The sequence below is a fragment of the Parus major genome, chromosome 2 (genome assembly GCF_001522545.3).
Source record: "Parus major isolate Abel chromosome 2, Parus_major1.1, whole genome shotgun sequence".
NCBI lineage: Eukaryota > Metazoa > Chordata > Aves > Passeriformes > Paridae > Parus > Parus major.
In genome coordinates, this window is record NC_031769.1 from 1,199,688 (window position 1) to 1,210,662 (window position 10,975).

Sequence of the window (10,975 nt, forward strand, 5' to 3'; positions counted from 1 at the left end):
CTGCTCTCATCCATCTTCTGCACATCACGGTCGAGTTCCTCCTTCAGCGCCCGCTCCGGCGGGGCAAGGCGCCCCGCTCCCCCGGCGCGGCCGGCCCCTGGGAAGGCACCTCCCCCTCCCGCCTCATCAGTTGTTATTAGTGGTGATTGATGATTAGCAATTACGGGGCCGGGACAAGGGTGCTTTTGTGGGGACGGGACGGGCCCGGGCCCACGGACGGGGCGAATCGGTTCCGCTCGGCCCGGCACCGCCCTGGCTCCCGCGACCGGACCCGAGCCGGCCCCTTGGGCAGCTCCCGACGGCCGGGAGTGGCCCGGGGACGGCGGCCAAGGGCGGGCTCCAACGCCCCGACGGACCTGCCCTGGCCAGGCACCGGTCCCCCCGTGCCGGGGCCGTGTCCGCAGCCCGCCCGCCGCCGAACCACGGGGCAGGGTCGGGACTGCTCCTTTCTCGGGGCAGCTCGGAGCGGGGTCTCCGTGAGACCGGCGGGCTCGGGTCAGGGTGGGAGGAGGGGGTGTGTGTCCTGAAATGCCCCTTCTCGCCGCTCCCGCACTCCGGGTGTCGGAGCCGTGCCCCGGGGAGCGGCCGCTGGCCCCGCTACGCGCGGCTCCTTCTGCAGAGCGGGCGGGCTCCGTGCGAGCCGCGGCTCCGCTGTCCTCTCCGCGTCCAGAACATCGCCTGCCCCTTGTGGGGAGTCCCCACGCCGGTACACAACACTTTCTGCCCCCAGCTCGGCATTCGGGTTGTCCTCTGTCTAAAGAGAGCTGTTGACCAGATCTGCAATAGGCAAACTGAAGCCGTGCTTCAGAAGAGTATTAGGGTTTTTAAAGTGCTTGGAAGACATGAAATGCGAGCTGAAGTCGTATCTGTGCTCACTCCAGTTGTAGTTTCAGTGGTACAGTGACACTCCAGACCTCTAGCTCTCACCTAGGTTTATTTCTCTTCTCAAGTCCCCTGTGTGTTTCTGCTTGCATTCCCCCTTTGACCAGGGATGAAGCACCCCTGGCTACTTAGCTACCCAGGCTCCCCGGTGACATTGATATTTGTGTAAACACAGGTATTTCTCCACAATCACCTTCTGCTCTGTCCCTGAGGAGGTGTAGGACACCACTTTGAGGTGTGTCTTCTGTGGGACATGACAGCCCAGCCATGGAGTTGAATACTCGGATCCTGTGTGGAGCACTTAAGTGAGGCAAAATGGGCCCACTGCAAGTGGGCTACTCAGCCTTCCTCCACTAGAGAGGCACAGTCTGAATCCCCAGAGCCCAGACATGACATCACACAGCCTCCTCTTTCTTTCATGTCTTTTGTGCCTTTTTCTGCAACACACCCATGTTGCTCCAAGGAATTATCCCTCCACAGCGAGAACAGCCCTGCTTCAAGTCAGGGAAATGGGTGTGGAGAAGTCAATGGTAAAATAATCATCCAGGCTCAAATATTGAGTCATAAAACTGAGGCCTGGCATAGGGGATCCCTGTCACCATTCTGATGGAGACACCTCCTGCCCTAGGATCGCTCGGAGAGATGCTCCTCTGCAGGTCATTGACTGACTGTGGCCCCTAGCCCAGGATTAGGGCCCACATCCCATGCTGGGAAGGAACATGGCAGTGACAAGCATTTGGATGAATCCCACCACAGGGACCAATTGTGACACAATAAGGGAAATGGGTCAGCATCCACGTTCTGTCTGTCCTTGCCCAGATCTCCTGTCTCATCCACCAGATGTTTGTGGGAAAGGAACCTTCAGGTTGGAGTTATCTTCAGTGCACATAGCTAGGGTCCATTCCCTACTATGTGAAAGTGCCTTAGACCATGGAGAAAGTGAAAGCACAGCCATGTGTTACTGGATCTCAAGATTGTGTTCAAAAGGGCCCAGATCCAGGCTGTGCAGGCAGCTTTCTGACTCCTGAGCAAATACAATTTGATCACCTGTTTGATGAATCTTTTTTGTGTAACCAGCCCACACCTCACACCTCCAGAAAGGTTACCAAGATATCTGAGAGCAACAGGAAACTGCTGGCTTTAGTGACTTTGCTGGGGAACTGCGTCTCCCATGAGGGAGGATGGCAGCCCATGCCCACAGCAGCAGGTCCTGTGTGAAGACAGCAGCACAAGCTCAATACTGCCCTTTCCACAGCAGTAGCTTGCACCCTGCAAGTCCCTACTGATGTCTCCAAGATTAAGGTTCTGCTCACCTAATCATGTACTTGCATATATCTTGCATATATATACATCATCTTGCATATATATACATCATATACTGCATCCCCCATCTCCCTTCAAACATTGAGTTTCTACTCCTTGCTAGGAGCAGCAAGGAAAGGCTTCCAGAGGGGTGGGAAGCCAGGTGGGGAGGGCTGTAGCAAGACAGGGGCTTCACTGAGCAGGATGCATTCCTACAGGACCTGAGAAAGGTGAGCAGAGAGATGGATGCACCCTATGAGTTGGCCCTGACCCTGGAGAGCCAAACCTACAGGAGGGGGGAATGTACTCAGGGCCCCAAAAATTTACTCCACTTTAGTTTGCTTTGTCTCATGAGACTTTGTAGTAGAGGTAGAAACTCATGTGCAAGTAGTAAAGCAAAGATTCAGAGAAGGATGTGTTGAAGGACTACAGAAAATAAAAACAAGGTTGTAAGAATAATAAAGCAAAGATTGTACTGCTATATTCTCATGTGTACATCAAATGGGACAGAGCTCCCACATCCTCATAGGGTGAGCCAACTTGGAATGGGGGTCCAAGTGGCACATCCACCCATTGGGCTTCCATGGGCTTTCCCAGTTTCAATTGTGTAACCTCTGTGTAATCTTCCACAGCTTCTTGCTGCCTAGTGAAATGCAGTTTCCATGGCTTCCACTTGAGGCTCAGACCTCTGCTGCTCAGATGCTCCCTGGGCATCTTTCCCTCTCCACACGCCTCTGCAGAAAGCCCCTCGATTCCAGTTTAAAGGGCTTCATCCCTCCCTCTGAAGGAGCCAGTGTTTCCTTAACGTGCCTGAAGATAGACTGTGCAACATGCCAGGTACAGCAGAATATTAATTGTGTGTGCAATTTGTAAAGCCCCTGGTCTCACTGCACTCTCAGCTATTGATGGAGATCTCTCAGGACCTCCCTAGGTACGTTATCAGACATTGAGTTTAAAGAGTCTCAGGAGGGGACCTGCTCTCTCCTGTTTTGGGGTCACTGTGTCATGGCTCATGTTTTTCAGTCTCAGCAGCTGGTCCTGAGCCTCACCAAGCTGGGCCCAGGGTGCTGAATTCAAGTCTACAAGCAACGCCTTCAGCAATCACAGACCAGCCTGGCCCATCTCATCTCCATCCTCAGTCTGCCTTTGCTTGCTGCCTCTCTTCTCTGTTTTCTGCATTGGTGCTGCCCAAGCTTCTTCCTCCTCCTCTTCTCCATTCCTTGCTGCAGACATGTGAATTTGGACAAGGCCATTTGCCTGCTTTTCTGGAGTCAGTAGGAAAGACTGGAAAGTGTCCTGCTCAACACTTGGCACTTGGGACACAGTGTCTGTACTGAAGATGGTGCATGACCCGTCCGCTCAGCACCGAGGACCCTGGGGGAAAACCACCAGCCTCTAAAAATGTCCTGGTTTGGAACATGCAAAGTGGGAGCCTCAGAGCTGTTAAGTAAGGAAGATTTGATCCTGTGCTGCTGGGTGGACAAAGAACCACCCCGGGCAGCTCTCATCTCTGAGGTGCAGAGTCTGAGCGTATTCCTGATGCACCACTGTTGGCTGCATACAGGCCAATTAATTTTTGCTGTATCTGTAATGGGTAAAGTTCTGAGTCAAGCAGCACAGCAACCACAACTGCAACAGTTAAAGTGTAATGACAGACTGGGAAATGAAAGCAGGTCTTCCTAATGGAAACTGCTATGCAGTCTTAACTTTATGCCTCTACCTGCTCCACTTACTATCTCTGCACGGAATCTAGCACAACAGGACTAAATCTAGTCACAGCCTCTAGGCATTCCTACAACATGGCTGCTAAACATATTAAAAGCAAGAGTAATGATGTAAAATTACTTACTCAAAGTTTGGGAAGTCTAGAGAACAGGCTGGCTGTGGCCATGATGTCATTTGACTGAAGCTGGGCTCCTGCCAGGCACAGATTCTGCTACTGGATGTGCCCATGACATGGTCCATCAGGCTCTGCAGCCACACACTGCCTGAGGTGGGCAACAGCTCCTCTGCAAGGGGCACCCAGGAGGTCCCAGCTGGCCTCTGCAGACGTGGTCCCACAGGCTGTCCCTGACTGCAAAGCTGCCCCATGGACTTCTGTCTTCAGCTTCTGACAGCAAAACCTGTCTGCGTGTTCATGCCCAGGGAAGGTACTTCAGAGCTAAACTGAGCACAGCCATAGCTAGGGCAATGAGAATCCAGGATCTTTTGTTTCTGTAATCCTGGACAAAGTTCACATGTTCCTTTCACGTATTTCTTTGAGGATTGTTCTGCTTAGGAGAGCCAAGCCCTCTCTCACTCCTGTGTTTGGAGACTGCTCAGGGAGAGTGATGTTAGCCAAATTCTTCAGATAATGTATGGGTCCTCTAAGGTACAGGGCTGGTACCTCTTGCATGCTGAGCCCAGGAGCAGCTCTCAAGTGTGCTGCTCTGCCCCAGGAGTTACATGAGCATGGCACTCCAGAACCTTTCATTCAGAAGGCATGCATCATCTGCAGGTCACTATATAGACATACATCTCATGGCTCTGTGAGAGCCTATTAAGCAAAGCTGGTGTTCTCAGAGTGCAGGATGGATTATGCAACACTGTGTACAATACAGGCTGGCACATGAACATTGCTTCTTCAGCTGGGAGCACAGTTCAGTCAAAGGCACCACTGAAAACAGCCTGACTTTGTGCCCTCCCCTCAGGTATTTAGCCACACTGATGAGACCCCCTGGTGCCTTCCCTTCTCCAGGCTGAACAGTCCCAGCTCCCTCAAGCCTTTCCTCATAGGAGAGGTGCTCAGGTAATTTTCCCATGTTAAGTTATTGATATTTTGTCACTGCTCAGGTTTCTCCAGGTCCTTGAGGTGGCTTTTTTGTTGGTCATTTCCTTGTCTTCTGACCATTCTTTCTATCTTTTGTGACCACTGCAAAGTTATACCAAACTTGCTTTTGTTGATACCTTTGCTGGTGATTCTGAAGCACCCAGCCCTGGTAAGCAGCTGCAGGTGCCACTGATGACATGTGGCAATGAGGCAGAGAACAGAGCAGGGCTGACAGCACCAGAGTGCAAAAGGGGTCTGCTCCCCCGGGATTCACCTGTGGAGCATCAGCATCTGCTGCAGCACCTCTGGATGGAAACAGAAGTGCAGGAAGGGTTTGGAGTAGCGCCCATCAAGCAGGCCCCCAGCATGAGCCCAGCAAAGCTCTGCTCAGGGGGTCTGCGCTGCTGGGGTGGGTCACAGCTTGGGGAGGACACTGAAGTTCCTACTGCCCCTTGCAGTGTCTCCTCAGGTTGTTGGGCAGCCCCTGAGGAGCTCTTGGGCTGGGCAAAGGATGGGTTTGCCTTTGTGGGTCACACGCAGCCCTGGGGTCCTTCCGAACTCCTGACCACTGTCCATCCCACTCAAGTGAAATGTGCTTGGTGCTGCCAAACAGCTGAGATGCCAAAGCTAAAGCTTGTGAGAGAAGTTGTGTAAGAGCAAATATTTACTACTTACTAAAAGCAACATCCTCATTTATTTGAGAATGTCTTTCTCAGAAACCACTGCAGGCAGCACATTCAGAGCAAAAACAGAACCAGTACAGACCAGTGGGGTGAAAGTGAAGGAAACTCAGGTTAAGTCAGAGCTGTCAATGAGGTGTGAATGGAGTTAGCAGTGCTGTAGAAGAGAAACTGGAACTTATCCTGGGGCCAAACACAGTCTCAGTGGTGTCAGCAGCTTGTGGCAGCTCAGCCAAGGTTCATAGATCTGTAATTAATCAGCCTGATCTCTTTGGGATTGGGCTAAGGACCACGCAGATGAACCCTGCTCTGGGCTAGGACAGATCCCCATGTGATTTAAAAATAACCCCTGAGACAAGAAATCTACATCCACCATGATAACCTGTTCTAAGATGCAGTTAACTAGAAGATTAATTGCCCTTGCTATTAAAAATGTCTCATTTCTAATACGCATTTGCCCAGCTTCAATGTCCAGCCTCTGGATCTGGTTTCACCTCCAGGTGCCACTGGGAAGGCGTGCCAGTGCTGAGTGACCCTGCAGGGAGGTTGGGCAAGGAGGCACAGGAGGGTCCAGCAGTGGGTGTCAAGGGACAATGAAGGGGTCCCTGGCACTCTGGCAGGGGGCTCCTGCCCCGTGAGCCCTGGACTGGCACTCACAGCCACACACAGGACTCCAACACCCTCATCTCCACAAATCCCACTGCCAGGAACCACTGCAGCCCATCACTCACTCGTGGTGCTACTCTGAACCCCTCTGCTCTCTCAGACTTCCTGAAACATCGACCCCAGAGCCGATGCCCCTGCAGCAGAGAACCCAGAGAGCTGCAGGCACTGGGCACCTACCCTGTGTCTGTGTGCAACACATTCTGCATAATGAAAACCAATAACTCGGTAAATATTTCTGCTCTGCATTTGAAACAACTATGTGCAATATTCATATTTTACAGTGGTAATGAAATACTTTCTATTCCATCAGTAATTAAGGAAGATGCTAAACTGTGTAAGTAACAATTTTTATAATGTGCAGGAGAAGAGCTTACATCCAAGAGTATTTAATTGGCTAATGAGTTCACTGAACGATTTATTTTTTTCTTTATAACAAGTCATGGCACACTGGGGAACTTAAGATTACTAGGGGGAAAAATACCAACATCTTGCCAGTATTTAAATGTGTTCACATGGATATCCAAGAAACTACAGAGCAGTTAGTTCAACATACTGCCCAAGCAATCACAGACAAGCAGTCGAAGGATGTCCTGGGCAAGTTAGTAAAAACTAAAACCCAATTTAATGTGATTTGAAAGAGGTACTTTCAAATGATTTTATGTAAGTTTTTTATAAGCCTACAAGTTTGATAGACCTAATGAGAGAGATGGGCCATGCTTAGAAACCTGTAAGTCATTTGACTAAGTTCTGCATGGCATTCTAATAAGAAAAATGAGCTGTATGCTGCAGTTAATATCCTCAGTATAAACAGATCCAAAAGAAATTGGTGACTGAGGAGACTTATCTTACAGAACCATATGACAGGTGTATCTCTTGCTTTATTCTCTTCACATATCAGTGCTACATGCTATTAGCAATCAGGGAGAAATAGAAAGCAATTGCTGATAAAATTATTGGAATGGATAAAAATGAATTTTTGGGATGATAAAAGTAACAGGGGGCACTTGCTCAAGACAACCTGATCTGGCTTGCTGGAAACACCAGGCTCATGAACAACCTGGTTGGTTACACTGAAGTGCAAGGTGCAATATATAAGAAGAATGGGGCTTCACTTTAAAGTCAAGGATGGTACCATGGATGTAAGAAGTTTGAAAAACATTAGAGGTTGCAACATCAGCCGTTGGAGTCCAGAGCACCTGACTGGAGAGCATCACTGCTCAGGCTTCCCCCTGGGCTGCACAACTGGTCAAATCACATCAAACATGAATCCAGGGCTCCAGAGCATTTGTGTGGGTCTCAAGTCCACAATCACATCACAGCCCCATTTTGAGTGCTGTGCACAGCTGTCCTCCCCCCATCTCAAGGCTGCACTGCAACAGGTGAAGGCCCAGGGAAACCATGTGTGTGGAGTCAGGGCTGGCTGACAGCTTCCACACAGGGACAGTAGAGCTGAATGCAATTCCAGCCCAAATAAGGAAAGAAACAGCACAGATCTGTATAGTTTTGAATTATATGATGAAGAGAAATGGACAGTTGTTGTATGTATATTCTTACATGGCATCAAATGAAACGTGACAGTGACAGCAGAAAAGTAAATAGAGGGAGGTGATCAACTCACTGTGCAATTCTTCTCTCCTTGCCACAATCAGAGTGCTCAAATACACACAGGTCCAAAAAGTGACTGGTCAAATTTATGGCAGAAAAAAAAAATAATCTCTCCACGGCCAAAAAATACAAAGATGCCATTTTGACTCAAAACTACCTAAGAAGGCGGCTGCAGCTCAGGGTGGGGACAGACATTCTGGGGAAGAGCTTTTCTCTATTTGCTTTGACTGTAAATACCTTACTGTTAACCCCCATTATGGCCTCTCACTGTTCTTTTACTGAGGAACAGGAAAAGTCGAGTGAGAGTCAAGCAGTTGCTTGACCCTGGGACACCTGCAGAGAGTGCTGGTTGTCTGTCAGAAGGGGACACCAGGGATGGGCAGGGCTTTGGCTGCACAGGGAGGGTCAGCAGGACCCAGTGGCTGCAGCTGGGATGGAAACTTCTGTCTAGAACTGCAATGACTCTTTCCCAGTCATGTCACTTGAATGGCTGCACTGAGAATGCAACAGTGGACTCACATCTCTCCAACCAGTCCTAAGTGCATCTGCTCTGCTGCCAAACCCAGGTGGATGCTGAAGCAGGAGCACCAACCTGTGGACATTCCCAACAAACCTGGGACACAGAAGCAACAAGCACCTGCCTGTGCCTGCAGCAGCTGATAAAAACACACCAGAAGCATGTGCCCCTGTGCCAGCAGCCCCCAGCATTTGGTGCTCTCAGTGGAGACCTCAGCCCTCCCACTCAGGATGGTTCCATGTCCCTGGCATAATTGTCCCCACAAGTACATCCAATGCTGCATCAGGAATTTCCCCCTCAGAAACCTGAGAAAATAGCAAATCTTGTTGAATTTCTGGGATGTGCTCTGGAACATTACATCTTTTTAAATCTCTTTTTGTAAAAGTTTTTGAAAATCAATCGCTAATCAGTTAGTGTAACTGAGTTTAAGTCAGAGCATTTGCACTCAGCCTGCATCTTAGATTGAACCTTTCTGATGGTTTCTGTTTGCCCAAAGGCTGGGGTTCCCAGAGGATTTTCTGGTGAATTGGTTAGATTTGGTTCAGTTTTTTCCCCACCAGTTGCCTTGGTCATGCTGTAAAAGGTTCTCCCTTTTTCCTACCAGCCTCACATTCCTTGAACACTGTTAGTGGTATATCCTTATGCATAATGAACTTGTGCCCTTTCAATTTTGGTAGGAGCACAGACAAAATTCAGTTTCTGAAGATGTGTGGCCAGGGATGGCCTCTTCCTTTCAGCCACCCACATGACCTCAGCCCTCCCAGGCACTCTGGGATGCTCTGTCTCCAAATCTGGTGGCTCTGGGAGCTGGAAATGCACCTGCAGCCCCACTGTGGGTCCTTAGGTGCAGCAGGTGCCTGTCTGGGCCACACCACCTTAATCCAGGAAGGACTAGGATGTGCCAGAGCTCCCTCTGCTCCTGCACTTGCAGAAACCAGGTCCTCTGGGTTCATCTCTTCCCACTGGAAGAGCTGGAGCTGCTCTCATCAGCCAGAGCAACCTTAGAACAGGTAAAAGCAACCAACAAGACCCTAAAACAGCTATAAGCCTTAACAGTCACAAGTAACAACTAAAAATAAAGCAAACTATTCAATTCAACCCTTCCCTGTTTTAAGGAGATATAATTATGGCTGAGCATGCATTACTGAGCACAGGTTACTGCAGGCATAGGGATGATGTTGGAGAGAAGGATGGCATCCCTGTCCAGGTGTGCTGCTCTGCAGGCTGCCTTCACACCCAGACACCAGGTCAGGGCTAAGGCAATCCTAGATGGTTCTGCCACTAAAAAGGACAGATCTTCCTGCTTCTGTTCCTCCTTCACTCATGGATGTCATCTGGCTAAAAATGAACTCTCTAAAGTTGTGATTAGGCTTTGGAAACAAGATCACTTGCCCTGATCACATAAAGAGATCACCTGAGCAGACAAGCCAGTTCAGGCAGCAGGAAGGGGGTAACTTCAGACTGTTCCTACAGTGGTGCAAGGGAAATGCACTGCTGATCCACGGTGAGAGGGCAGGCCACCATCCATGGATTTAAAAACTTTGGCTCCTCTGTACACCTCATCCCAGTTTTGCAGATCGTTGTGGTCACCTCAAGCCAACACCTCACCTCCCTGTCCCTGTATGTCATAAAACACATAGTTAAACCTTCCTGAGATATAACATCTCTATACTGCAACAGTACCTACACAAAGGTAGGCACAAGTGCTTTCCAGGCACCTCATGTGCACCAGCACCTCACCAACACATCCCTCTTGTACCCTGTTAGCATTCCAGCTGTGGCACATCAGCACTGGAGGCACACTAGGGACAGCATGATCAACCTCAGTGTGATTTTCAGCTCACCTCCTCAGAGCTGCAGGGCATGACAATAATTGAGGACACAGAGCTGCAGCCCGTGTGCCCAGAGAGGCAGGAACTGACAGCACCATTGGGTCTGTCTTCAGAGCTGCATGTTGCACATTCCTACTGTTGGCATGGCCGTGAAGAGAAGCCAGGCAGAACAAGTGCAGCAAGAGGAGGGACTCAAGCTGCTGACCTGGGTACCTGTGCCAGCCACAGCTGTGGTGCCCAAGATACTCCCTGAGCCAGAAGCAGCAATGGAGTTTGCTTACAGCAGATCTTCAAAGGATGGATAGTGCTTCCTTTGCTTTATAACTGTGTCTTGAAGTCACAAGATAAAACATTTCCCTTTACCTTGTCGAGGGTGTGGTGCAGCCCAGGCCACAGTGTGACCCTACACAGTGCTCTGGGTGCTGGTTCCTCTCTGCCCAGGGGAGCAGCGTTCTCAGGACACACATTCCTCCTCACGCAGCAGCGAGGTACAGCCATCCTGTCCCAGGCTCCTGAGCCAGGTGACCCAGACATTTTACCTTCATGAAAGGGGTTTGATTGGAACACCTACCACTCATTTCCCTTGAGAAGCAGGTGGGGGCACAGGTCTGAGTGCATATCCCACCACCCATGGCGGGTGTGGTCTGTCAGGACAGTCTTCAAAGAAATGTAGAAGTCATGC